The sequence below is a fragment of the Oryctolagus cuniculus genome, chromosome 4 (genome assembly GCF_051225735.1).
Source record: "Oryctolagus cuniculus isolate XC-2025 breed Fujian yellow rabbit chromosome 4, ASM5122573v1, whole genome shotgun sequence".
Lineage (NCBI taxonomy): Eukaryota > Metazoa > Chordata > Mammalia > Lagomorpha > Leporidae > Oryctolagus > Oryctolagus cuniculus.
In genome coordinates, this window is record NC_142870.1 from 145,836,380 (window position 1) to 145,863,641 (window position 27,262).

General features: G+C 47.4%; 1 long non-coding RNA gene across 1 annotated transcript in view; it reads left to right on the plus strand.

Moving 5' to 3' along the window:
• LOC149127158 (uncharacterized) overlaps positions 1 to 27,262 on the plus strand; it is an 84,950-nt gene that overhangs the window by 45,250 nt on the left and 12,438 nt on the right. Inside the window, exon 2 of the long non-coding RNA XR_016232132.1 lies at positions 14,064 to 14,228. This is a non-coding gene — a long non-coding RNA (uncharacterized LOC149127158). The remainder of the gene's footprint in view (positions 1 to 14,063; positions 14,229 to 27,262) is intronic.

Genomic DNA, 27,262 nt, shown 5'->3' on the forward strand with positions numbered 1-27,262 from the left:
GGACCTTTGTGCATGCTGCTTCCCTCTCATTCCGAGGCACTGTTAGATGCCACTTCCTCAGGCAGACTTCCTGGATCCTGTTTCTAAAAAAGCAGCTCTTTTCCTCACTCACCTAATATGTGTTTTTTAAAAGTTTATTTATTTGAGGGCCAGTGCCATGGCTCAATAGGCTAATCCTCTGCCTTGCGGCGCCGGCACACCGGGTTCTAGTCCTAGTCGGGGCACCGGATTCAGTCCTGGTTGCCCCTCTTCCAGGCCAGCTCTCTGCTGTGGCCCGGGAGTGCAGTGGAGGATAGCCCAAGTCCTTGGGCCCTGCACCCCATGGGAGACCAGGAGAAGCACCTGGCTCCTGCCATCGGATCAGCGCAATGCGTCGGCTGTGGTGGCCATTGGAGGGTGAACCAACGGCAAAAGGAAAACCTTTCTCTCTCTCTCTCTTACTGTCCACTCTGCCTGTCAAAAAAAAAAAAAAGTGTATTTATTTGAGAGATGGAGTTACAGAGAGAGGGAAAGAAAGAGAGGCGAGATCTTCCATCTGCTGGTTCATTCCCCCAAATGGCTGCAATGGCCAGAGCTGGGCCAGGCTAAAACCAGGAGCCAGGAGGTTCATCTGGGTCTCCCTCATGGGTGGCAGGGTCCCTAGCACTTCGGCCATCCTCCACTGCTTTCCCAGGCACAGTAGCAGGGAGCTGGATCGGAAGTGGAGCAGCTGGGACAGGAACCAGTGCCCATACGGATGCCAGCGTCCCAAGCAGCAGCTTAACCCATTTATGCCAAAACACAAGTCCCTCACACAATATTTTTTACCTCATTATCATGATTTATTTCCTTTATAGCATTTACTGCCACCTGAAGCCATCTTATTTATTTATATATGTTGTTGGTATGCATTTATTTTCTGTTTGCCTCGCTTCCTTCCACATGGAATGATATTGAGGGCCTTGATTGCTTGGTTTGCTGCTGTGTCTCCAGCAGTTTCTGGGACATACTAAGTTCTCAGTAAATATTAGTTAAGTAAATACATGGAGATTTTTTTTTAAGATTTATTTGTTTATTTGAAAGGCAGAGTTACAGAGAGGCAGAAAGAGAAAGAGAGGCAGAGAGAGAGAGAGAGAGAGAGAGAGAGAGAGAGGTCTTCTATCCACTGGTTCACTCCCCAATTGGCTGCAATGGTTGGAGCTGCACTGATTCGAAGCCAGGAGCCAGGAGCTTCCTCTGGGTCTCCCACGCAGGTGCAGGGGCCCAAGGACTTGGGCCATCTTCTACTGCTTTCCCAGGCCACAACAGAGAGCTGGATCAGAAGTAGAGCAGCCAGGATTCAAACTGGTGTCCATATGTGATGCTGGCACTCCAGACAGCAGCTTTACCTGCTACGCCACAGCGCTGGCCTCGATGGTTATTTTTTAAAAAAATTTTTTATTTATTTGAAAAGCAGAGAAACAGAGAGATGGAGAGAGAGAAAGAGAGAGAGAGGGCACTTCCACCTTCAGGTTCACTCCCTAAATAGCCGCATCAGTCAGGGCTGGTCCAGGCCGAAGCCAGGAGTGAGGAACTCCATCCTGGTCTCCCACCTGGATGGCGGGGGTCCAAGTACTTGGGCCATCACCTGTTGCCTCGCGGAAGATGGCTCTTAGCAACTACCTTGCTTGGCTGAGGAATCAAATATAGTGGTGATACTTTGAGTGTTCTGTGGCGCTCGCCTGTGTTTGGGGAGTGCTCTCTCCCTGCCTTGTGTTCTCTGCATGTGTGTGGGAACCCTGAGGACATGAAGTACCGGGGACACAGGCCAGAGTGCTGGCGAAATCAAGAGAGGCATATGGAGACTATCATGCTTGCCTTATGGGTGCCGATGTTGGCATAGGAGGAAGAAATCACCGAGGGAGCCCACATTCAGTCTAGGAATTCTCCAGAAACCCCAGGTTCGAGATGTCTGCTTTGGTCACTGGACAAGCTCCCTCCAAGCTGTGTAGCATGAAGCCCCAGGGTTCCAGGCTTTCTGAGGGTGGCTGAGTTGGAGGAAAGACCTTGGCTTGGGTCTCGGAGGACCCTGGCCCTGTGGTCTCGAGCAAGAGTCTAACTGATCTGGCTTCAGTTTCTCTTCTCCAACGTGCAGACTGAGAGATCTGATAAGGTGCTGGAGACTGTGACTACAGCAAGACTTTGTGATCAGAGGCAGACTTTCTCTGTGCAAACAGGCATCAGAGAAATGTCTAGGAGCTTTTGTGTCCTAGAGCGTAAAATGAGTAAGTGGGACAAGCAGGCTGGAAGCTTTCTTCTGCTGCACTTCGTAGGAGTCTTAGCTGGAGGCAGCTCAAGATGGCTTCTGTTGCAATCTCCACCCACAAACCACCACCAGCGTGGCCCAGACAGATCTCCGGCTGGAAGCCATAATTCTGGGCAGCTGAACTTGCTGGGAGATGAAAACGGCATGGCAACTCACATCCGCACGCAATCGTGTCTATTTGCATAGCGCTCGCATATCCATTCTCTTGCGGCGTAAAGGGGGAGAAGAGGGGCTCGGCTGGAGGCCTCCCACCTCCAGCTCCTGCCATCTTTCTGGGGTCGGTGCCCTGCCTGAGCTCCCACTGGCTTCTGCATCAGGTCAGGAGGAAGAGTGGGGAGGGTGTGGCCAGCAGCGCTGGTGGGGGCAGCGTGGGGCCCAGGACGTGGGTTGCTCAGAGGAGAAGGCCATGTGCGCGGGGCTGGTAAAACTCAGTGGAAAAGGCACCCCTAAGGGCGAGCACTGTCTGCCAGACAGAATGAGTAAGTCCTCTCCCCACCATGGGAACCACTTCCTTCCCCTGGTTATTTGTCATGGAGTGATCTCAGCAGGTCACTATCGTGTTACCACTTAGCCATCAATTAACGAAAGTCTACCCCGTGGGGTCATTTCTCATAAATCAATCTCCCCACTCCCCTCATTATTTGGTGGTTTCTTTTAACAGCCTCTCCTGTGCTGTAATTTATGGAGCCACGGTATCCGAGGGCCAGCACTACCCTTGCTTTGAATCTGGAGAAAGCCTGTTGCGGAATCCTAAGGGGATGGTGAAGGGAAAAATGACACAAGCAAGAAACACTTGGCTAGCTTAAACCTTTCTGAGTTGGAGTTAGTTTATTTTTTCTCCCGCCAACGTGGAAGCCAAGAGCAAAGGGCTCTGGGATGGGAGTGGGTGAGTCCTTGTACTGGGCATGGTTTGCATTTCCCAACTGGAATCTCATTGTGTTGTTTTCTCTTCATATTTATTACCACTTAAGGTTCATTTACATTCCCTCTCTGTAGCAGCGATCAGAGCAACACCTCCCAAATCAGCATCATTTGCAAGTTTCATTAACATGCTGTTTACTCTCCCCTTTTCAGATCATTAATAAAGATGACCCTCGTGTACCCTACCTCCCCCAACTCAATATATTTCCGTTTGTCATCACCCTTTGTTTGCAGACTCCGAGCTGGTTTTAAATTTATGTGGCAGCACTCCTTACTAAGCCAATTTGAATTAATTTTGAGTGTAACACTTTATAGCACTATATCAAATGCTTTTCTTATAGCAGCATGCATTCCATCAATAGAATTCCCGCCATCTTTCTATTTGGTATTCAGGTTGAAAGCTCTCCATTCTGCCTGGCATTTTAGTTCTTTAAAAGTCACTGTATCCTCTGTACCGACCGGGGACTTTCTTCTAATTTTTCGGTTATTTTGAAATGATTGATGTTACGAAAGAAAGGATTTGGGGAGCTATTTATGGCAATCGATAGCTTTCATCTCTCCTTCCAGCATCTGCTATTGTGGTGGAGCAAGTCATTTTGGAGAAATCCCTTTACATTCTGGGATGCCTGAGATCTGGACCTCCTAGTTTGATGGTCCAAATGCTCTCTCCCCCTGTTTGAAACCATCCGAATGTCTGTTTTTGAACCTGAACACCGGTTTTGAAGATGCTTTAAAGGATACTGGCATATCGTGGATTCTCAAGAGTTGTTTTTGAGCTAATGAATGAGCACAATAAGCCACTCTGGTGGTTGTTCATGCCTCCCCCCATGCTACATCAGTTCCTCAATCTGTAAAGTAGTGAACTGTTAAAAACAATAACCGCGGCTGCCAGTGGATAGCAGGTGCACTCTCGTCATCCATGCTCTGAGCCCACATTGGTTTGCTGAGCGCCGACTTTCACCAGACACTGTTGTAGGCACTGAGGTTAGTACAAGCAGATGGAATCTTGTTCCCTTTACCCAATTTTGGTTTGGAGAGATGGGTGATGTACACACATTCAGATAAGTAGTGAATCATTAGATTGTCACAAATGAGTGAAGAAAAGTAAAGAGGAATACACAGAGATAGGGAGATTTTACAGCATTCTTAGGCTATTTCTTGTGGCTGACCTATTTTTCAGCTCTAAATTGCTTCTCTGGGAAGCTATACAATTTCCAGAGGCTCAGAGCGAAGAAATAGTGCCCAACCCAGCACTTTTGTGGTAACAGGTGGTTAGTCAGGAGTTGTTTGAGATCCATCTTGTGTGCAGGTGTGTGCAGGTGCAGATGTACCCATCCTGGGCGAGAATCCATACTCTCCTAGCTGTGGGACCCTCCAACTTCAGCTGTCTTGGACAAGGCTTGAGGTGCATTATCCCCTGAACTTTGCGAAGATGAGTGACGAGTTGGTGGAGGATGCTGAGTTCATCCGTGGGCTCTTCCCAGCACTGATGGCCGAATAGCCCAGGTGGTGTGCAGGGACAGGCACTGGGCCCAGGAAGTATGCAGACAGCGCAAAGGAGATGTCAGCATGAGCCTGCAGTCGGTCTGCCATGGCCACAAGTCCAGGAGTGCTCAGGGGACCTCCGCTTCTTCCAGAGTCCAGGCCAGGGGGCACCCCGACTAACCACGCTCTGGGCCACTACTCCTGGAAGCGCTACCCTAAGTGAGGTGACTTCCTGTAGTGGTCATCATCGTGTCTTTTTATTGTTCTTGGAGTCGCCTTTATTTTTCCTTTTCAAATTTCATTTGGTCTTCCTAATGCCTTCTTCTGGAAAAAATGATTTATCACTACCTTCAAAACAAGCATCCTTTTCCTACTGGAAACTCTGAAGTGGTGCCCCTCCAACCCCAGGGTGAAGTTCAGGTGCTCAGCTCAGCTCTCACAGCCTCCCAGCCTGCAGCCTCCTGAGCTGTGATGCCTCGTGTGGGTGGGCCTTCCCTGCCCCTGCTGCCCTGGACTCTGAAGGGGACCCAATCGCCTGTGCTGGATTGCACTAAAGAACATCCTGCGCCTCTGTCCTTCTCCTGATGGTCTTTCCAAGTGGAATGTCCTCCCCTCCCCACTTCCTGTTCACTCGTAAGCTCTGGCAAAGCCCTTAGACTCAGCTCAGGTACTGCTTCCTCCAAGCCTGGACTTCAGCACCTTGAACATCTCTCGACCCGTGCTCTTGGGGCAGGACCGGTGGGTTTCCATCGTCGTTAACAGGGTCCATGTCTCATTCAGTTTGCATGTGCATCACCTGGTACCATCCCAGGCACAGAGCTGACACTCAGGAAAGGGTTCTTAAAGTAAATCAAGCTGAAGATGGGAGCAGGGAGTGGCTGCCAATCCCATTCGCTCTTGAAGAGATGAGGCCATCCAGGGAGAGCCGGGGCTGGGGCTCTATCAGAGTGCAAGGCGGCGGGCACTCAATCTACCTTGTCTGGCTGGACCAATTTCCTGGATGATTGCAAAGCACCGTGAACACTCCGAGCTCAGCCATCTCCACTCCCAGAAAACATTTTTGTTCAAAATGTTTCTGATTTGCAACTGATGGCTTTTGGTGTCTTTTACAGTTATCAGATGGCCTAGTTTTGTCGGCAAGGTTTATTCTTTTTGCGAACATTTCTTCTTCACTCTCAGGTTAAATAAGATTTGACTGTTATCCCCAAAGGAACTCTGATTTTAGATCCTTGGTTGAGCAGGATTTTGGTTTGAGTTTGGGTTCTACTCATCTCTTTGATTAAAGGCTTATCTTCTTCTAAATAACATGTCTTAATAGTTCCTCCTTCCCTTTCCAGACCTTCTAAATTTAGATAAATGAGACCAATTATCGCTTCCAGAATGTTCAGTTTCAACTGTGGTCCTAGAATTTGGTCTCTAAGGGACGTTGATTTCCTTCCTGTGGAACCCTTCACGTTTCTGCAGTTTCCCCATTGACGTCTTTGCTGGAGGGGAGGTGGTCGTGGGTGGGGCCTCCTGGCTGTTTGCTCACCAAGAGCCACAGGCCCGGCTTCGGCCTCCTGGAAGCCTGCGTGTGACCGGCAGAGGCCTTGCCAGTTGCAGGCAGAGAGATGTCCTGCCACAAGGCAGTTAGTTGGTGCATGAGCGTGCCTTGGGGAGGGCCGTGTGTGTTTTCACCCAGGTAAGAGAGAGGGAGCTCTGGAACACACTTGGTGACACGACACCTGCAAGGGCAAGGGGTTTCTTAGTCCCCTTCTGCTTCGTCACCTTCTGAGATGACCTTGAATCTGTGACGGTGAGAAGTGGAGCAGTCACGCATCACTTCCCTGTACCTGTATTAAGCATCTTCTGTAGGCCAGGCTTTGAGCTACCCAGTGGAAATGGGGTGAACAGAAAGGCTTGACCTTGAAGTCAGGGGCAGAAGAGGCACAAAACGTGTCCCCAGCTGGGCCTCCGAGCTTGGGAGAGAACGGCTTATGAGAGAACGGTGGGCGAGTCAGAGGCCTTGTGTCCCTAGATGCCTGCTTGCCTCTCTCCACTGAGTTCCCAAGCCCTGTCAATACTCTCTAATCATGTGCCCTCTCTCCAAGACCCTCCCCACAAAGGTGCACCTGCAGCTCTGAATCCCCTGGGCCTCAGCAGACACAGTCTATTTTGAGCAGGCACAGTCAGCCTGAGATACGGACCCCTGGTCCGAGGCTTGGTGAATCTGGGTTTGTTCTACTCTAGGGCTGAATGATCCATGCTTGGTGCCTGGACAGGAGGCTTAGGAGCACTAGGTAAGCAGATTTAGAAAACAAGTGATTCTTTACCCAGTTACAAACAGAATAATCCGAAGTTTGCAAACAGTGTCAGCTGATTCCAGCGTAAGCATCAGATAGCTCTGCTCAGAGAAGTTCTCAGCTGGGATCCTTGCACTGGCCCCAGCTTTGGAGAGTTCTTGCATCTGGAATGGAATGTTTTGGTGTGTGCAATGTTCTCTGAGACAGGAATCTGGATTCCTGGCAGGGTACCACGTCTGGAGTCCAGGGGACCTGATTCCTTTCCTTGGCTTCTCTCTTCACCAGCTGAGGCCAGGGATTCGTCTGGGTTCTGTCGACTGAGTAAACGGACAGTGCTTTCCTACCTTAAAAATGCAAGTGGTGAGGCCAGTGCTGTGGCACAGCAGGTTAATGCCCTGGCCTGAAGCGCTGACAACCCGTATGGGCGTTGGTTCTAGTCCCGGCTGCCCCTCTTCTGATCCAGCTCTCTGCTATGGCCTGGGATAGCAGTAGAAGATGGCCCAAATCCTTGGGTCCCTGCACCCACATGGGAGACTCAAAAGAACTTCCTGGCTCCTGGCTTCGGATTGGCACAGCTGTGGCCGTTGTGGCCAATTGGGGAGGGAACCAGCAGATGGAAGACTTGTCTGTCTCTACCTCTCTCTGTAACTCTGTCTTTCAAATAAATAAAATAAATCTTTAAAACAAATGCAAGGGCTGTTATGAGGCTACAATGAGAAAGCATGGGTGCACTGTGTGGTTTGCAAACCAAATGCTACCATACGATGATCACGCAGCTCCTGCCCACCCCTGCAACCCGCCCTGGCTTCACCTCTTCCCCTTCTCAATCCTTCCCCCACGCTGGCTAACTTCCAGTTGTTCTTTAAGACCCAGTTCTAGGAGCCTGCCCCAGTGCCTGCCTGGCTCCAGGGTGCCCCTTCTTTGTGTGCCCACCATCACTCCCTCTCTGACCTGCCCTCTCTCCCCACACGGGCACGGCCCCTGAGGACACGGTTGTGGATCTGGTTGTTTTCTCTGCCTGTCACAGTGTACTTTTAATATAATTTTGTTCAACTGATACCATGTTAGTTAATTTATTTTTAAATTGTGCTTTAATGAGCTAACTCCTGATCATTTTTATCTATTCATCAAAGGCAGACTTAGCTCCTTTTACTGTGTATAAATGAAAGTGATAAAATGGAATCCTTTAAGAGCATCTAACTCCTGTCTATTAAGTTGGCTTTCCAGCAAATTAGTCTGAATTAATGATGGCTCACCTCCCTGGGCTGCAGTGTCGGGCCAGGCTCTGTGACCATCCTGACTGCAGTCTCGCCCCGACCCCAAGAGCAGCGAAGCTTCCCGAGTCTGCTGCTGGTGACACACAGTGGCCCAGGTGCAGAGAGTTGGGCCTAACCTTGGCATGCCACATGGCTGGGGCAGCAGGCTGGCCCCAGGGGTGCCTCTCTCGGCTTCTTTCACAGGTGGCGTGGTCTTCTAATTGTCCTCCACCAGTGTGCTTTGTAACCTGCTGGGAATTCACGCAGCTCGGCCTCTGAAGTACTCCTTCCTGACCCCTGCTGGGTGGGTTCTCCGGTTCCCATTCCAGGGAGCACCCACAGGTTCCGTCCATCAGCCCTGTGGCTGCAGGGGCAGGAGGAACAGCGTGCCTCCCGCCAGCCCTAGCTCCACCAATGCTAGACTCGAGTGGATGAAGGTGACATCACTGAGCGGAAGTGATGACAAGGACGAGGCTAATTCTCCCCTTCACACCTGGCAGGCAGATCTGATAGCACTCATGCAGGTCTTTCATGCAGTCGTGTCGTTTAAGAAGATTCCAGAGAAATTCATCACTAATTGATTTTTGACTGGTGGAGAGATATCTGAGAGATGAGATGTTCGCCGCTGCCTGGCCTGACTCCCCCACAAGCTTCTGATTTCCTTTATTCTCTTTCCCATGGCAAATCGATAGCAGCTTCTCGAATTGGCATCGCAGACGGCGAGGCCCATGGAAAGGCCGGCGTTTCACTGGGATGTGTTTGCTTTTGGCTTCAGTTTTCCTCTGTTCGGGCCCTGCCTGGGAGTTCTTGGTGAAAGTTGTAGGTTCCCACGGTAGAGCTGGAAGATTTCTTTTGTGAGTCAAGAAAAAGGTAATGAGCAGGAGAGACAGGCTTGGGCAGCAGGTCAGCTGTCCTCCCTAGTGGCAGTTCTGCAGTGGGGACACAGGGACACAGCCCTCCCTCTTTCTCCAGGGACTTCCCAAACCTTCCACCTCCTCCCACCACATGCATGCTCTATGTACACACATACGTGTTCTTTGATGGGTCCACCGACATTTTCTCGCCCTTTTATAAACTAGAAATGAAAGCATTTTAACTGAAAATTTGCTTTAAAAATGTTGTCCTGGGGCTGGTGTTGGGCAGCGGCAGGTAAAGCCACAGCCTGCAACACTGGCGTCCTATAGAGGAGCCCCCAGTTCGAGTCCTGGCTCTTCCACTTGTGATCCAGCTCCCTGCTAATGTACCTGGGAAAGTAGTGGGAGATGGCTGGAATGCTAGGGCCCCTGCTAGTTGGGAGAAATGGATGGAGTTCTAGACTTCTGGCCTTGGAGCACTGCGGCCATTTGGAGAGGGAACCAGCGGATTGGAAGAGCGCTTGCTCTCTTTCTCCCTCTCTCTGTGATTCTGCCTTTCAAATAAATAAACACATCTTTTGAAAAGAAGTTGCAAAACTGAGAGTGCCCTGCAAAACCAGCCCTGGAAGCCCCCAGCCCTTCCTCACCCAGGTTGCCACGATCCCACCCTCCTCTGTAGAATTCTGAGGCTGCTGCTCCTGAGAGGGGCTCCTGGCCTAGCCAGAGAGCTTCTTGGCGTCTCCCTTGGCAGCTGATGCAGCCCCTCAGTTGTCCCTGAATTTCAAGGAATGATAGCCGGCGCCGCGGCTCACTAGGCTAATCCTCCGCCTAGCGGCACTGGCACACCGGGTTCTAGTCCCGGTCGGAGAGCCAGATTCTGTCCTGGTTGCTCCTCTTCCAGGCCAGCTCTCTGCTGTAGCCTGGGAGTGTAGTGGAGGATGGCCCAAGTACTTGGGCCCTGCACTCCATGGGAGACCAGGAGAAGCACCTGGCACCTGGCTCCTCAGCACGGTGCTCAGGCTGCAGTGCACCGGCCACGGCGGCCATTGGAGGGTGAACCAACAGCAAAGGAAGACCTTTCTCTCTGTCTCTCTCTCTCACTGTCTACTCTGCCTGTAAAAAAAAAATAAATAAAGGAATGATGAGGATCCATAGGGCTCCAGACGGTCTAGAATAAAGGAGCTTCCTCCAAAGATGGCTTGCAAGTGCATTAGGGCAGATGGACTCAACTGGAGGTGTCTCCCATCAATCCACTTAGTAGTCTGCCAGGCCTTCGGCTGCATTCTGGCGATGCCACAGGAACCATGTTTGCCCTCCGGGAGCTCACAGGCCATAAGATGGAAGGACCATGAAGAGGAGGTTCAGGATGCTTTGAAATCCTTGAAAGCAGGTGCCTGTTTCAAACGTGGAGAGCCCCGGCAGAGTTTCTGAGAAGGGCTTGTCTGGGCTGGTCTTGGAAGGTGGACTTTAGCCCAGAGAGCCTCCTACACCCTCTGGTGGCTTCCACCCTGGCTGTGATATGGAGCAATCCTACGGGGTCACATCAGAGGTATCTGTTGCAGGATTTTTCTTCCCATATTTAATTCTGCTCTGCCCCCACCTCCCTTACAAACTCTCATCCTGGCTTTTAGAGACTAACCTGAATGGTTGTCAGCATGGCGCTGATGATAACAACAACTCCAAAGTTCATACGAGGATTATTATTTCCACTGAAAAATTTCTTAAAGAGATTAATACAAGAGGAAAGGGGGGCTTCAGGCCCACAGTCAGGTGCATGCAGAGCGCATCTGTCTGACTCAGAGCAACCGACTCTGGCTCCTGGAAGGAGAACTTTTCTGGGTGGCTTTGGTGTTAGAACCCCCTTGGGAGCCTGGCCAGGGTGTGCCATCTGGTTATGAAGACCTAGTTTTGCTAAGGTGACACTGACAGAGCCAGGAACACTGCATTCAACATCTTCCAGTGACTGTTTCAACCAAGGTCTTGTCCCTTTGGTTCCGCCTCTGTAAATTCCAGGAGTTGAAAACGAGCTGTGAGAGTTTCTGTAGTTCCATCATTCTAGGAACATCTGTATTGGGTTTTCCACCTGTTCCTTTTTCAGGACAACTTATGGAAACCCATGTACATCTCGGTAGGAAGTGTGCTCTATTAAGACTCTACCTGCATCTTTTTACTTATTTTGTAAAATAATATTAGCAACTATAATATTAATAACACCCTGCAGATTTGTGAGATTTTCCAGTTTATGGTGTTTTTATGCCCATGGTCATTCTGGATTTCCAGGTCACCTCCACAAGGAGGCAGCCCTTGAGCACGTGTGATGCACAGCCCCGCAGATACGTTGTAATTTCAACGTGTCAAATGAGACATCTGAGACTCGGAGGGCTAAAGTGTCCTGTCGGACATCGGCCAGCCAGCGTCTGGTTTTGGAGAGCAGGATCATTCCACAGCACTAGAGTGCCCACTTTGCAACATCCCTGAGCCCCTGTGCACCTGCTGTGCAATGACACAGGAGATGGCGGGGCTGCTGAACGCCCCGCACTGCCAAGTTCCTCTGTGGTTGGCCCATGAGGCACAGTGACCTAGGAGAGCTGGATGAAGCTGGAGGGCAGGGGATGATGGCAGGTAGCTCAGTGCCTGGGCTGGGGAGATGGCCCAGAAGGAAGAAATGAAAACAGCTGCGGCCGGTGCTCTGGCACAGTGAGTGGAGCCTCTGCTTGTGACTCAGGCATCCCATATCAGGATGCTGGTTGGAGTCCAGGCCACTCTGAGGCTCCTACTAATGTATCTGGGATAGCAGTGGAGGATGGCCTAAGTGGCTGGGTCCCTGCCACCCATGTGGGAGACCTGGATGAAGTTTTTTTTTTTTTAAGATTTATTTTATTTATTTGAAAGAGTTACAAAGAGAGAGAGAGAGAGATCCTCAGTTCTGCTGGTCCACTCCCCAAATGACTACAACAGCCAGAGTTGAGCTGATCTGAAGCCAGGAGCCTCTTCTGGGTCTCCCACATGGGTGCAGGAGCCCAAGGAGTTGAGCCATCCTCCACTGCTTTCCCTGGCCACATCGGAATTCTGGGCTGGAAGTGGAGCAGCCAGGACTCAAACCAGTGTTCACATGGGATGCTGGTGCTGCGGGCTGGGACTTTAATCCACTGTGCCATGGCACCAGCCCCCTGAATAAAGTTTTGGGCACCTGACTTTGGCCTGGCCAAGCCCCGGGCATTGTGTGGCCATTTGTGGAATTTGTGGAGTAAACTAGCAAATGGAAGATCTCTCTCTCTCTCTCTCTCTCTCTCTCTCTCTCTTTCTGTCTCCCCTCTCTCTTCCCCTCTCTCAATTACTTTGCCTTTCAAAGAAATAAAAACCAAACATGAAAATAGTTCTGTCATCTGGTGATGAGCAGTACAAGAACTGGGTCTTTTAGAGTAACTGCAGAGAGGTCTCACCAGCCGAGAGCTTTAAACGCAACTGGAACCTTACGTAGTCACAGGAAGAGGGAAGGAGAAGCGAATGTCGCCTGTTAACCACATGAGCCAAGCCAAGGGCAGCTCGCCTCAGTGGCTGTTTGGAAGGTGGAGGCAGGCTCCTGTCGGATTTCCCTCCAGGTGCACACAGAGGACTCCGGCAAATTAGAGCTTTGCTGATGGCAGGAGTTTATTCAGCCTCTAGGAAGGACTTCTTGGATATGAGCGATTCCGAATGCTGAAATAGATGTGGGCAAGCTGCTTGTAGACAACAGGACATCGATTGGTCAAGTCTCTTAGGTACCCCGCGCGCTGAGAAACCCTGTCCGAGGTTCCGAAATTGCTTCTATGCCCTGTCTGTCTGTACCTCCTACAGAGGGAAGACAGAAATGAGCTTCCCAAGACTGCCTTGCAGAGAGTGTAAGCCTAAGACCCTCCCAAGCAGAGGCACCTGTGTCAGGCTTCAGTTAGGAAGTGAGGGATGCTGGGAAGCTGTGCCCAGAGCACCCATTCTGGCTAGGAAAGTGGCAGAGACATTCAGCGCCCAGAGGCAGCCACGGCAGAGTTGCTGTGGAGACACCCAGTGTGCAGTAGTGTTGGTGAGCCCTGTGGTCTCTGTCGGTGGGGGGCTGGCGGGGACCCCACGGAAGCGATGTGCAGGGTGGTGTGACTTGTCTGCTCCTGCTGGCTGCAGGGCCTCCGAGATAGGCTGCCAGAGAGCTAGCAATACGTAATATGTTTCTTTGCAGCCTTTTGTCTGCAACTAAGAACCTTGACTGGTACAACAGGTAACTGGAGAGCTTATACAGTCTCCTGAGACTTTTAAAAATAGGAAGAGTACTCAGCTGTCATTTGGCATGATCAGAGTATGGATCAGTCAGAGTTGTTGGTGGCAAACAGCAGGAACCAGCCCTGTGTATTTTAAGCAGAGAATGAATATGGCAGAAGCTCAGAGATTCAATGGGTTGTTGGAGAACCAGCTTGAAATGGGGCAGGAGCTGAGAGCTTGAGTCCAGAACTGGGCAACTGGGCCAGGAAGTTGCTCTGACTGCTCCAGGATGCCACTTGACCTGCTATTAGTTCTGCTAAGCTTTTGAATGCCAGAGACGAACCTGGTGTCCTAGGGCCTGCATTCCACTTACATGGGCGAGGGTACAACGGGATGGGGTCCATCTCTGAACTTGCCAGGAGTAGACAGACAGGATCCCACCTGCCCCACCTTGGGCTTTGGATGTGAGAGGCTGGGCATGGTACCCTACCCGTGCTATGCAGAGAGCAGCATTGCTTCCAAGAGAAGGGGAATAGACACAGCAGTAATAGATGTCCATAGCAGGGCTGCTGGGCAAAGTAGCTGTTGCAGCCTGTTGACCCTGGCATGGCCACATCTGAATGTGTCCTTGGGCCTGCAACATCTTACATGGAGGTAAGGAGCCCACACAACCTGTGCTGGGCCCGATTGTCTTGGTTGGGAGCCTCTTCCCTCACGCTGGGTTTGATGTACGCTTCTTTGTTTTGTTTAGGTGTGGGTGTCATATGGCATCTGGCCCTCTGTTGCTACAGCTGTTTGGAAGGAGGTCCTTTGTTTGTTGTACAAGAGGGGTGCGTGCAGCTGCTTGGCTGGCTCTGCTTGCCATCAGAGGGCAACATCACGGCTGGAGCTGGACTTGCGCCCTCCTCTGGGTGAGGTAAGTGGCAGAATTCACTAAACTCCGCATTTCCAAGTCGGCTGTCTTACTCCAGGGCCCCTCCATCTCAACAAGGGAGACCCTCCCCCAGGCTCGGGCTACCTTGCGCTTGAGATCTCTCTGACTTCTCAGTTTTCTTGCAATCAGGTCAGGAATATCTGGTGAATCTTTCCATTTTAAGGTCTACAAAGTAGCCTATACTGTACATAGTAATCTAATTAAGCAAGGAAACTCTATCATATTTGCTGTTCCAGGCTGTGTACATGAGAGGGTATGTGTGAGAGAGCCTAGGGGACATCACAGAACCCTGGCTATCCTCAACGCTGCTGCTGGTTCTAGCTTCCTGTTATTGTGCACTTGGAGACAGCAGGTGATGACTCAAATACGTGGGTGCCTGCCATTCACATGGGAGACCCGGAGTAAGTTCCAGGCTCCTAGCTTTGGCCTGGTCCAGCAATGGCTGTTACAGGCCTTTGGAGAGTCAACCAGCAGATGGGAGTTCTTGCTGTCGGTCTTTGTGTCTTTGAAAATCATGAAATAGATACATGAATTAGAATAAAACAAACTATTGCTATAGAACATGAATGGGAAGGCAATGATTCTGTGGGCCCAGTAGGAAGCTATGGTCTGAGTCTCACAGGAGGGAGTGTCCATGGCCAGGTTCAGAGCCAGGGTGTCAAGACTGGGGGGGGGGGGTGCAGATGGGAATGGAAGTAGTGGTGCTGAGGTGTGTGAGGGGCAGGGCCGTTAGGGCTGACCCCTCACAACCTCCACACATGGAGCTGGAGGGAATCTCAGCCGTCCCTCGGACCAGTCCTCCCATTCCTCTGATGGGTAGGGTGAGGTCCTAGAGAACACGCCACCCCTTCAGGATCATTTAGGGGTGGATGTTGCTGCTGGGAGGGAGATCCAGATCCTCTAAGTTCCATAGCACAGCATTTGTGAGTGAATCTGGAAACAAAACAAAATCAAACAAGGCAGCCCCCAGGTGTGCACACATTCCTGGTCAGTCTTTCCCCCTGGCTGCCGGCTCTCCTGCCTGCTCCTGGGCCCAGTGTACTTCCGGGGGCCAAGACCACAGCAGCCCAGGTACAAGAGCAGACCGTGTGGCTTCCTGAGAGGCAGCACAGACAGAGCAAAGGTGTTTAAGTCCCCAGCTCACTTCCTTGCAGCCCTGGCTCTTGGTTGTAGGAGAATTTCCGTGGCTGAGAGCACCCACGGGTGACAAATTTGCCGAAGCAGAGACACTAGTTTGGGAAATGGCAGGACACAGCTGTGGATTTCCAAGGGGAGAGATACTGAGCACAGACATCCCTCTTCTCACACATATGCACATGCATGCATGCACACACACACACATACGCACACGCACTGAGTGCACATGCGTGCAATGGAGATCGATCTTCACCCCCCAAAATCCCCTGGTCTCACTGAGCGCTTATTAAATGAGCCTGTGTTCCACTGGCAGCACCAAGCCCCACACAGAAAGGGAGCACACGGCGGTGTCAGTCAGTGTGTGTTACTGCCAGAGCCCTCCTCGCCGCCCACTCTGCCTTTATTGCTTTGTGGGGCCCCTTTTATCCATGTTCGGTGGGCAAAGCCATTAATCTTCCTCCTGGCGTGGGCGCTGTGCATGGCTGACAGCTAGGGTCCTGGCTTCCTGGGCTGCAGGGGTAGGGGGCCCTTTGGGGCCTCCCGCTGATGGAGCTTTAAGTGAAGAGCAAGAGGAGCCTTCCTGGGGAGTGGGGAGGAGGGGTGCAAGCGCCTGTGGTCCCAGAAGGCACTGGGGATCCGCAGAAAAGATCACCCTGTTACTGCATCATCCACGGTGCACCCTGACACCGAAACACACTGAGCCCTATGCAGAATCACTTGATAAAGAGGCTAATGAAGTGGAAAGATGTCAGAGGAGCCACGCGGGCCAGGCTCTCGGGAATGCATCGAGATTCAACCTCCCGTTGCCATGGAAACCAGGGAGGCTTGGCGCTCTTCCCCCTCTCCTTCCTTCTGGAAGGTCTCTCCTCAGTAACCTTGACCCTTTCCCATTGGCAGCCAGAGATAAGGAATTCCATTTTCCCTTATCTGGTCATGCTTGACTAGTAGACTCTGATGGGTCTGCCGTGGGGGAGGGGCGCTGGCCGGGCTCCCCGCGCGTGCCTTCATTCAAATGCATGAAGGGGAGGGTGGGAGGCGATAGGGAAAGAACACAGTTAATTAAGGTTGATATTGCCGAGAAGCTTGTTTTCTGAATAATAAATTCTGTGGGCTTCAAAAGCAAGTGCAATGGGAGGAGCAAGAAAAACCCACCGTGGCTGAAGGGCAGAGGAGGACGGGTTTGGTCGGAGGGGGTTTTGGCCCAGGGGAGGGTGAAGAGGGGGCTGGAGGCGGCTGGAGGCGGCTAAGGGGCTGAGATCTTGCTCCTCAGGACAGACGCTGCGTGTGATAGCTTGTGACGCTGCTGCTGTACAAACGCCGAAGCCTTGAGCAGTGGAGTCGGAGTCGTTGACGGCCTCAGCTAATGCAGGAGGCCTTTGAAGTTGATCCAGATGGGAGGGTTGGCCTTAGGTTGCTATTAAGGAGAGAGATTTTTCTTCACTTGAGGCTCACAAATGTTGCTCCTGGGCAGATGCCTTCCGCAGTCATTGTGTTCAACACTTCGCAGTCCCAGTGCCTCCTACACTCAGAAGAGTTCTGTGTGTCTTATGGAATAAATTACTAGTTGAGATGAATAATACTGGCCTCTGGCCAGCCAAGGCTTGGTGGTGCTCCTTGGGGTGGCCATCCATCCACTCGTGGGTCACTCACAGGTGGGTGGCCAATGGCATGGGGGCACTAATCTCACCCCCTAACCCTCTCTTCAATAGTAATTACGGGCTAGGCTAAGTTCCTAGAGAAGGAAATAGGAGTGTCAGGATCCCCCTAAACTTTTTGTTAAGCAGGAACCTCTACCTAACCTTCAGCTTCCAACCTTAGCGAAGGAAGGTATGTCTTTTAAAGTTATTATGGATATTAGCACGTCTCCTTCCTGGATCAGGAAAGTAAGTGCATGGTGTGTGCAGGAGGTGGGGCTCCCAGGTTTGGCTAGTCTTCCAAGGAAGAAGCTCTCCATGGTTGGAAAGGGTGGCTGTGTGATCTCACCCACCCTTCGTTATCTCTTTCCAAGGGCTGGGGTGGCCTCAAGAACCATACCCTTTCGTCCAAATAGTCGAACCAAGCCGAGGGGCACATGCGCACATGCAGAGCAGGAGGGGCTTTTCCCTTGCTTCCGGTGGATTGTGGCCAGCGATTTCCTGCATGGGACTCAGCAGGAAAGGACCGGCCGCAGAGATCACGCGATGCCCAGGATGGCGAGAACTGCAGCTCCACAGCAGTGTGAGGAGACTCTGGAACGAAAGGGAGACTTCCCAGCCTCTATTAATCAGTGAAAAGGAGGAAATCAAGAACACAGCTTCACATTTGCTCGCATTTCCATAAAGAAACGTTGGTAGTTTGCACAATAAGTAAAATAAAAAAATCAGGAAAAGACCCAGGGAGGGATGGGGTGAGAAGTAGACTGAGAGGCAGATTTCGTATATTAATTTTTTAATTTAATTTTTGAACCATGTACATTTATTACCTGAGAGTTAAATGCATTATAAAAAGATACAAAGTTAAAATTACAAAGTGGAGATTAGAAATACACAAAAACAAGAACTCAGCAAAATCTCAGGCTTCGGGAATCCTTTCTCCCTTTCCTCTCTGTTCCCGCCAGTCTTCCCCTCCCTTCCTGTCTTGTTAGAGAAGCTGTAAGATGACTTCGGGGAGAAAAAGGGCATGTAATGCAGAACAGATTTCTCAAAGTTTTCTAGCTTCACTTCTAGCATGAGTAACAGATGGGGGTCAACAAGTCCTCCCCTCCCCCAAGAAACTATAAATCTGAGTAAAACTATCAAAAACAACCATTTTAGCTACTGGAAATTGACCAAAGCGTTTATCCATTAAGAAAAAAAAGCCCTGTCATTTGGCCAAAAACAGTGGGAGCCTGCCGTGTTCTTGGCTGGGGCTGCTCCCCACCGTCTGCAGCTCTACCAAAGCAAGAGCTCATTCAGGGTAGGAGGGGAGGGCCAGGAGCATCCTGGTTTCGTTGCCACTTCCAGGGGAGTTTCACATTGTCAATTACCGTGGTGATCCCAGTGGAAAGCAAACAGGGAGAGCTGGTGGCGTTGATAGTCTAGCATGGTGGCATCATGCAATGAACTAATTAAAAATTTCATTTAATTTTTTTGTATTTAAAATTTCTTAACAGACATGTGACAGTTGTACATGTTTAAGGCATGCTATGTGATATTGCATTACATGTATAACATTTGTGTGATATCCAATCAGGGTAAATATATTTATCCTTTAGTGCATTTAACATTTCTTTATAGTAAAAACATCTGAAATCCTATCTTCTAGTTTTTTTTTAAGATTATTTATTTATTTGAGAGTTAGAGTTACAGACAATGAGAGGGAGAGACAGAGAGGTCTTCCTTCCACTGGTTCACTCCCCAAATGGCTGTGACAGCCAGAGCTGCACGGATCTGAAACCAGGACCAGGAGCTTCTTCCAGGTGTCCCACATGGGTGCAGGGGCCCAAGCACCTGGGCCATCCTCTGCTGCTTTCCCAGGCCACAGCAGAGAGCTGGACTGGAAGTGGAGCAGCCAGGACTAGAACCAGCACCCATATCGGATGCTGGTGCCGCAGGCAGCGGATTAACCTGGTGCGCCACAGCGCCGGCCCCATCTAGTTTTTTAAATAAAGAAATATACAGTACATTGACATTATCAACAGTCACCCTTCTGTGCAACAGAACTCCAGAACTTCTGATGCCTTTCTCGCTGTAATCTCGTACTTGTCCATCAACATTTCCCCATCCTTTCCACTTTCCTCCCAGCCCATGAGAAGCATTATTTTATATAATGGAATATAAGATATTGATATATAATATTACATAATATATAATTTAATGAGCGCTATTATATGTAATATACAACATATATATTAAAGACTTATTTATTTTATTTGAAAGGCAGAGTTACAGAGAGGCAGAGGCAGAAACACGGAGAGACAGAGAGGTCTTCCATCTGCTGGTTCACTCCCTAAATGGCTGCAACGGCCGGAGCTGTGCCAGTCTGAAGCCAGGAGCCAGGAACTTCTCCCAGGTCTCCCATGTGGGTGCAGGGGCCCAAGCACTTGGGCCATCTTCTGCTTTCCAGGCCATAGCAGAGAGCTGGATTGGAAGAGGAACAGCCAGGACTTGAACCGGCGCCCATATGGAATGTTAGGGCTGCAGGTGGTGGCTTTACCCACTACGCCACAATACCAGCCCCAGCATTATTATATTTTTACTTTCTATGAAGTCACCTATTGTTTTAGATTCCATGTATGAGTGAGATTATATGAAACTTGTCTTTCTGTTTGGTTTATTTACTTTAACATAATGACCACCAGTTCTATCTATGTTATTGTGAATGATGAGATGTGGCAGAGTAATATTCCATCATGTATATGTACCACACTTTCTTTATCCATCAGTGGAGGGACAGTAGGGTTGTTTCCATTTCTTGGCTATTGTGAATAGCACTGCAATAAACATGGACGTGCAGATGTCTCTTTGACAGGTGGATGTCATTTTCCTTGGATATATACCCAGGAACAGGAGGGCTGGATCCCTTAGTAGTTCTAGTTTTAGGTTTTGGAGGAAACTCCATACTGTTTTTCACCATGGTTGTATTGATTTACATTCCCACCCGTGGTGTGTAGGAGTTCCCTTTTCTCTATATCCTTGCCAACACTTACCACTCTTTTTTTTATAGCAGCCACTCTTACCATGGTGAAATGATATCTCATCTCATCATGGTTTTGATCTGCATTTTCCTGATGATCAGTGCTATGGAGCATTTTTTTATGGGAGTGAGAAGACCACATTAGAGTCGATACCTTCTCCACACACCCCAGACTGATAGAAGGTTGAACACATGAACAGCAGAAACTGGAGTGAGCCTAAGCAACCCACACATGCCTGGCCAGTGGAGCCTGTGCTCATGCCCAGAGGAGGATATGACATGGGTCAAGAGGGCCTGGTAGAAAACCAGTCCCGGATAGACCTAAAAACTGCTTGGAACTTGAATCCGTTCACACACTGATCCATCAGCAGAGTGGCAGCCTCCTTGACTCAAGGTGTTTCAGCAGTCTTGAGTTGAACATTCAGATATCCTAATTAGAGAGAAGCACAGGAAACTAGATTTTAAAAATAAAACAAGTGAGTAGAGACACCATCAACTGGACACTGTAGAGGAGACAGACTCCACAGACTTAGTCCAGCCAAGTTACTCAACGAACAAGCAAGCAACTCAAGATCAACAGCAACAACCCTGGCCAGGGGGTGGAAGAGGATTGAATAAAGAGTTGCTAAAATATGTCATCTAAAATGTCCAGGGTTTAAAAAAATTATTAGCCATACAAATAAGAAATTTTGACTCATCATCTAGAAAAATAAATCAGGCAATAGAAGCTGTCTTGGAGTTCCCCCAGATGTTGGATTTAATGAAGACTTCAAACCAGCTATTATGCATCTACTAAAATAATTAAAATAAATTACATGTAAAGAATTAAACAAAAGTAGAATAGCAAGAACTCAGTGAATAGAGACTCTCAAGAAAAGGGTAGCAATTATTTAAAAAAGAAAATTCTGGAGCTGAAAACTTAAAAGAAAAATTCACAGGAGAGTTTAAATAGCAGACTTAGATAGCAGAAGAAAGAACCAGCAAATCTGAAGATAAATCCATGGAAGCTACCCAAACTGACTAGTAGGGAGAAAAAAGTTCAATGAAAAATTAACGTGGCCTCAGAGACCAGAGGGTCAGTACCAATGTACGTAATGGTTCTCAGAAAAGGAGGAAATGATGCCTAAAAAAGGCCAAAAAACATCAAACTACAGATTCAAGAAGCTCAGAAAACCCCAAGCAGAATAAATACAAAGAAACCCACAACTAAACGCATCTTGAAAGCCCAGGACAATTGTGGGGAGCAATCCGGACTGGACTGAGTTACTGAAATTAAGACTTATTCTATGCATCTGCTCTCCCACAATATGGCGCTGGGAGAGAAGTAAACAGCTTCCGCACAGCTGCCTCCAGTTCAACCAATAAACTGTAGGACTTGCTCCTGATTGGAGGAGAGCAGCGTACTCGGCGTGTGGGCAGCCGAGTTGGGATTGGCGGAGGAGGACTATAAAGGAGGAGAGAGACGGCATGCACCAGGAACATCTATGGGGAACATCTAAGGGGAACATCTAGCTGAAGGAACACCTGTGCAGCCCCCGAGAAAGCCGGCCGGCGGAGTGCCGCTCCCCTGCGGAAGTGGGGAATGTGGCCAGGGGGAACTGCCCTTCCACGGAGGTGGAAGGGACGGTAGCCAACCCGGGAAGAACCAGCAGCAAACCCGGGGAGGGCCGAGCAGACAAAAGAACAGCGCAGGGTCCTGTGTCGTTCCTCCATGAAGAGGGGGAGCGACAGACAATGAGAAAATCTTGAGGAGAAAAGCAACTCCTCATATATGGGGAAAAATATGAACACTTAACAAAATTTATTTCTATTTATTTGAAAGATAGTGTGACACACAGAAAGAGAAGGGTGGAGGAGAGAGAGAGATCTTTTGTCCACTGGTCACTTCTCATATCCCGGCAACAGCTGGGGCTGGACCAGGCCCCAAGCCAGGAGCCAAGAGCTCCCTCTGGGTCTCCCCTGTGGCTGGCAGGGCGCCAAGTACTTGAACCATACTTGCTGCCTTGTGGGGTGTACATTAGCAGGCAGCTGGATTGGAAGCAGAGGTAGAACTTGTCCCAGACACTCCAATATGTGATGCAGGTGTTCCAAATGTTTGCTTAACATGCTAGCCACAATGCCTGCCCCAGGAATACTTTTTTTTTTTTTTTTTTTTTTTTTTTTTGCTGACTTCACATGGGAAACAATGGATTTGGAAAGGAATGGAATGCTATTTTCGAAGTGTTGATAGAAATAAAATTCTAAATCCAACAAAACTAATCTTAAAAATGAAAATGAAACAAAAATAAAAATATTACTATATAAACATTGAGAAAGTTTGTTGCTAGAAGACCTGCCCTACAAGAATTACTAAAAGTAGTCCTTTTCGCTGAAAAGACAAAATAGCAGATGGCATCTTGAATTCATAGGAAAAGAGAACTTTGGAAATGGTAAATGTTTGGAAATTAAAATATTTCTAAATTCCCCATGAGTCAAAGAAATAGCCAACAGCAACAACAAAAGAGGATATTAGAAAGTGTTTTTAATGTGATGAAAACAAAACTACAGTGTGTCAGGATTTATAGGATGAAAATAAGGCAACACTCAGAGACAAACTCAGAGCTTTAGAAGCTTATTAATATTTTAGAAAGAAACGTCTCAAGTCAATAACCCAAATGTCCACATTGATAAATTAAAGTACAGCAAACTAAACACAATGCAAGCAGACAGTAGTAAATATGAAAGTCCATGGAATACACATAAGTATGAAGAAAATGCACTCTAGCAAACTTATCTTTTAATTTCATTTTCCATGAAATTTTTGAAATCCTCTCATAATAGACAATAGATTGGATATCCGTGGACTAGAAAATAGAAAATCATACAGAACATCAATGAAACTAAAAGTTGGCTTCTGAAATAATGAAGTTGAAAATTTCTGTATTCTGCTGCTGTGATGTGTAATCACAAAATAAGCGACTAAAAGCACCATTTCGTTATTTACAGTTCTGGAGATCAGAAGTCTGATATGTGTCTCACTGAGTTGCTATCAAGTTGTGGAGAGAATCGAAGCATTTGACCCAGTGGTTGAGACCTCAGTTTGGGACACCTGCTTCCCAGAGGGGTTCAAGTGGTGCCTGGGCTCAAGTCTGGCTTGGCTCCTAGTTCCAGCCGTGCTGGAATGGCAGCGACGTGATGCCTTCGGTAACTGGGTTCCTGCCACCCATGGAGGAGACCTGGATTGAGTTGCCAGCTCCTGGCTTCGGCTTGGTCTGGCTCTGGTGGTTGCTGGCAGTTGGAGAATGAACCAGGAAATGGGAGCTCTTTGTCTTCCTCTCTGTCTCTGTGATAAAATAAGTAGAGAGAGACTGACTTCCTGCTTTCCTTGTCTCCTGGCTGTCTCCTGTATCCTCAAAGCCAGTGACAGTCCTACTCACATTGCCATCCTCAGGGATCTTGTGATCAGACTGAGTGTACTAGGATAATCCAGGACGATCTTATAGGTTACAGGCTTCCTTGGATTTGTAACCTTAATGCTTCTTTGTCATGCGACATGACATGATCCTAGATTCCAGAGATTAGATCTTGGACGGACATGGTGGGCCATTACTGTCTACCACAAACCCTTAGCATGACTGATTAAGAAATTAAAAGTGAAAACACAAATTACTGAAATTATGAATAAAAGAGCTAAAAATCACTACTGGTAGTAGAGAAGTTAAAAAATATTATAAGAAGAGTATGAATGACTTTATGCTGGCATATTAGGCAATTTAGATCAAATTAGTAAATTCCTGAAGAGATACAAATGGTGAAAACTGACTAGAAGAGAAGTGGAAAATTTGAGTCGATAGGAACAAGTAAAGAAAGAATTAGTGACTCAAAATCTTCCCACAAAGCAAGCTTAAGTCCAGATGGCTTCATCTGTGAACTCTATCCAATATTTAAAGAAAAGAACTCATCATTCATGGAATCTTTCAAAAAATAGAGAAAATGAGGACAATTTACAACTCATGATATGAGGTTAATATTACTTTAATAGCAAAGCCAAAGACATAAAAAAGAAAAGACGTATATTCCTCATGAACATGACAGAAACATCCTTAAAAAGTATTAACAAATTGCTTTCAGAAGTATGTAAGAAGCATTATGCACCAAATGGCATTTATTTAAGACATGCAGGGTTTAACAGCCAAAAATCAATTAATGCAATGCATCATATTAATAAAGACAGAAACTAAATGATTATCTTAATATATGCAGAAAAAGCATTTTATAAAGGCCCATTCTCCGTCATGATAAAAAAAACTTCAACAAAATAAGAATATAAGGGGGCTTCCTTAATCTTATAGAAGGCATCTACAAAAAACTTGCATATTTAATGCTGAAAACTGAATGCTTCCTTCTTAAAAATGAGAAGGTGGGGCTGGCGCTGTGGCAAAGCTGGTAAAGCCACCGCCTGTGGTGCTGGCATCCCATTTGGGTGTGGGTTTGGGTCCTGGCTGATCCACTTCTGATCCAGCTTCCTGCTGTTGCTCCCGGAAAGCAATGGAGGATGATCTGGGTCCTTGGGTCCTTCAACCCACATGAGCAACCAGGAGGAGGCTCCTGGCTCCTGGCTTCAGATGGGCCCAGCTCCAGCCATTGTAACCATTTGGAGAGTGAACCAGCAGATTGAAGCTCTCTCTCTCTCTCTCTCTCTCGGCCTCTGCCTTTCAGTGTAACAGGCAAGAAATGAATGGATGGATGAAGGCATCTAGAGTGGGAAGGTAGAAATAAAACTTTATTCATAATTGTTATGATTTGATAAGTAAAACATCCTAAGAAACCTACAAAGAAACTATTAGAACTAACAGATTTAGTCAGGTAATAAATTCAAGCTCAACATATAAAATTAGTAGTATTTGTATGTGTTCTAGCAATAAATAATCCAAAAATTGAATTTTTTCTTAATATCATTAATGAAAGCACAAAATAAAGGATAAAAATACTTAGGACTGGTTAGCAAAGGAATGCAATATTCGCTCAATAAAAACTATAAGGTATTACATTGAGAAATTAAAGCAGATCCAGATAAAGAGACATCTCAATTCTTGCTAAATTGATCTATAGATTCAATGCAATCCCAATGACCCAGTCTTGAGGTTAATATGGAACTATACAGATGTATCTTGAAAAAGGAGGACTCACATTACTTGATTTGTAAACTTAATATGAAGGTACAGTAATGAAGACAGTGTGGTGTTAGTATAAGGATCAATGGAACAGAATTGAGACTTCTTACATTCCTGGTCAATTGATTTTCAGGAAAAGGAGCAAGTGTAATGTAACGGGGGAAGAAATGGTCTTTTCAGCAAACGGTGCTGAGATGACAGCTATCCATCTGAAACAGTAAAACTGCATTTAGTCTCTTATACCACACACAAAGTGAACTAAAGTGATCAAAGACTTGAATGTAAAAGATAAACTAGAAAAATTCTACAAGAAAACAAAGGAGAAAATTTTTGTGATGTGGGGTTAGACACAAAGTTCTTGAATACAACAGCAAAACCTTAAGGCATCAAAGAACAAAAATGATCAACATCATTAAGATTAAGACCTTTTGTACTTTAGGAAAAATCACCATAAAAATGCAAGGACAAGCCACAGTCATGGAGGAAGTATTTGTGTGTAATTTATTTGATAAAGGATTTCTACCCAGTGTATATAAAGAACTCCTAGGACTCGATAATGAAGAGAAAAATCAATTGAAAAATGGATAAAAATTTGCCACAGCATGGATGGAACAGGAGATCATTATGTTAAGTGAAATAAGCCAGACCAAATACCACATGACTTTGTTCATATGTAGATTTTAAAAAGTGGATCTCACAGAGGTTGAAGGTGTGATAGTGGTTACAAGAGACTGGGGGAAAGAGGGGGAAGAGGAGTTGGGGAAAAGCTGATCAACAAGTAGTAAGTTTTAGTTTTCTTTGTGAAAGATTTATTTATTTATTTGAAAGAGTTACAGAGAGTGAGGGACAAAGAAAAGACACATGCACACACACACACACAGAGCGCTTCCATCTGCTGGTTTACTCCCTAGATGGCCACAATGGCCAGGGATGGGCCAAGCCAAAGCCAGGAGCAATGAGTTTTTTCAGGGTCTCCCTTATGGGTGGCTGGGACCCAAGCACTTGGGCCATCTTCTGCTGCTTTTCCAGGCTATTATCAGGGAGCTGGATCGGAAGTGGAGCAGCCGGGGCACGAACTTGCACCCATATGGGAGGCCAGCATTGCAAACAGTGGCTTAACCTGCTATACCACAATGGCAGTCCTGGTAGGTTAGTTTTTATAGGAGAAATTAGTTTTATAGGAGAAATAAGTGCTGGTATTTCATCATGTACTAGGGTGACTATAGACAAAGCCAAATGAAAGGATTTGGAATGTTTTCACCACAAGGAAATGGTAAATTTTGAGTAGATAAAAGTTTACCCTGATTTGAACATTATACAATGTTCACATATTGAAACATTACATAATATCTCATAAATATGTACATTTTTGTGTCATTTAAGAATAATATTTATTTTCAGCAGGAAGTATGCTTGCCCCAAATCCCAGGAAGCATGGCTAACAGGTGAGACAAAGAGACCAAAGGAGAGAATGAGATGGAGGTGGGGTATTTCAACTTTTACTGAGTGATACAGTCAAGTTAACAGCATCTAAGCTGGAAGCTAACTTTCAAATAAATCAGAATAGCAGAAAAAAATGGACAAAATACTTAAGTAAATATTTCACCCAAATATCCATTTAAGTGGCTATTACATGCATGAAAAGATGATATTATTATCAGTCAATAAGGAAATGCAGATTAAAAATTAGATGTGGCATCTCTATATAACCACTAAACTGGCCATACTCCAGAATATAGATGATATGAAGTTTTGGCCAGGATGTGGAGAAACTGGAACCCTTCTAGATTGCTGGTGGTACAGTCACTTTGGAAAACAATTTGACCTTAAAAAAAAACTTATCATATAAGGCAGTGTTTTCATTCCTAGGAGTCTACCAAGGGGAAATGAAAGCATGTATTCACCCAAAGGCTTGTATGAGAATGTTCTTAGCAGTACTGTTCATATAGCCCCAAACTGGATAAAAAATAATTCATGCCAAAGAAACCATGCACATATAGCCCCAAATTGGAACAATCCGAATACTCACCCACTGACTTGACAGCATATGGTTTACCCGCACAATAGAATATT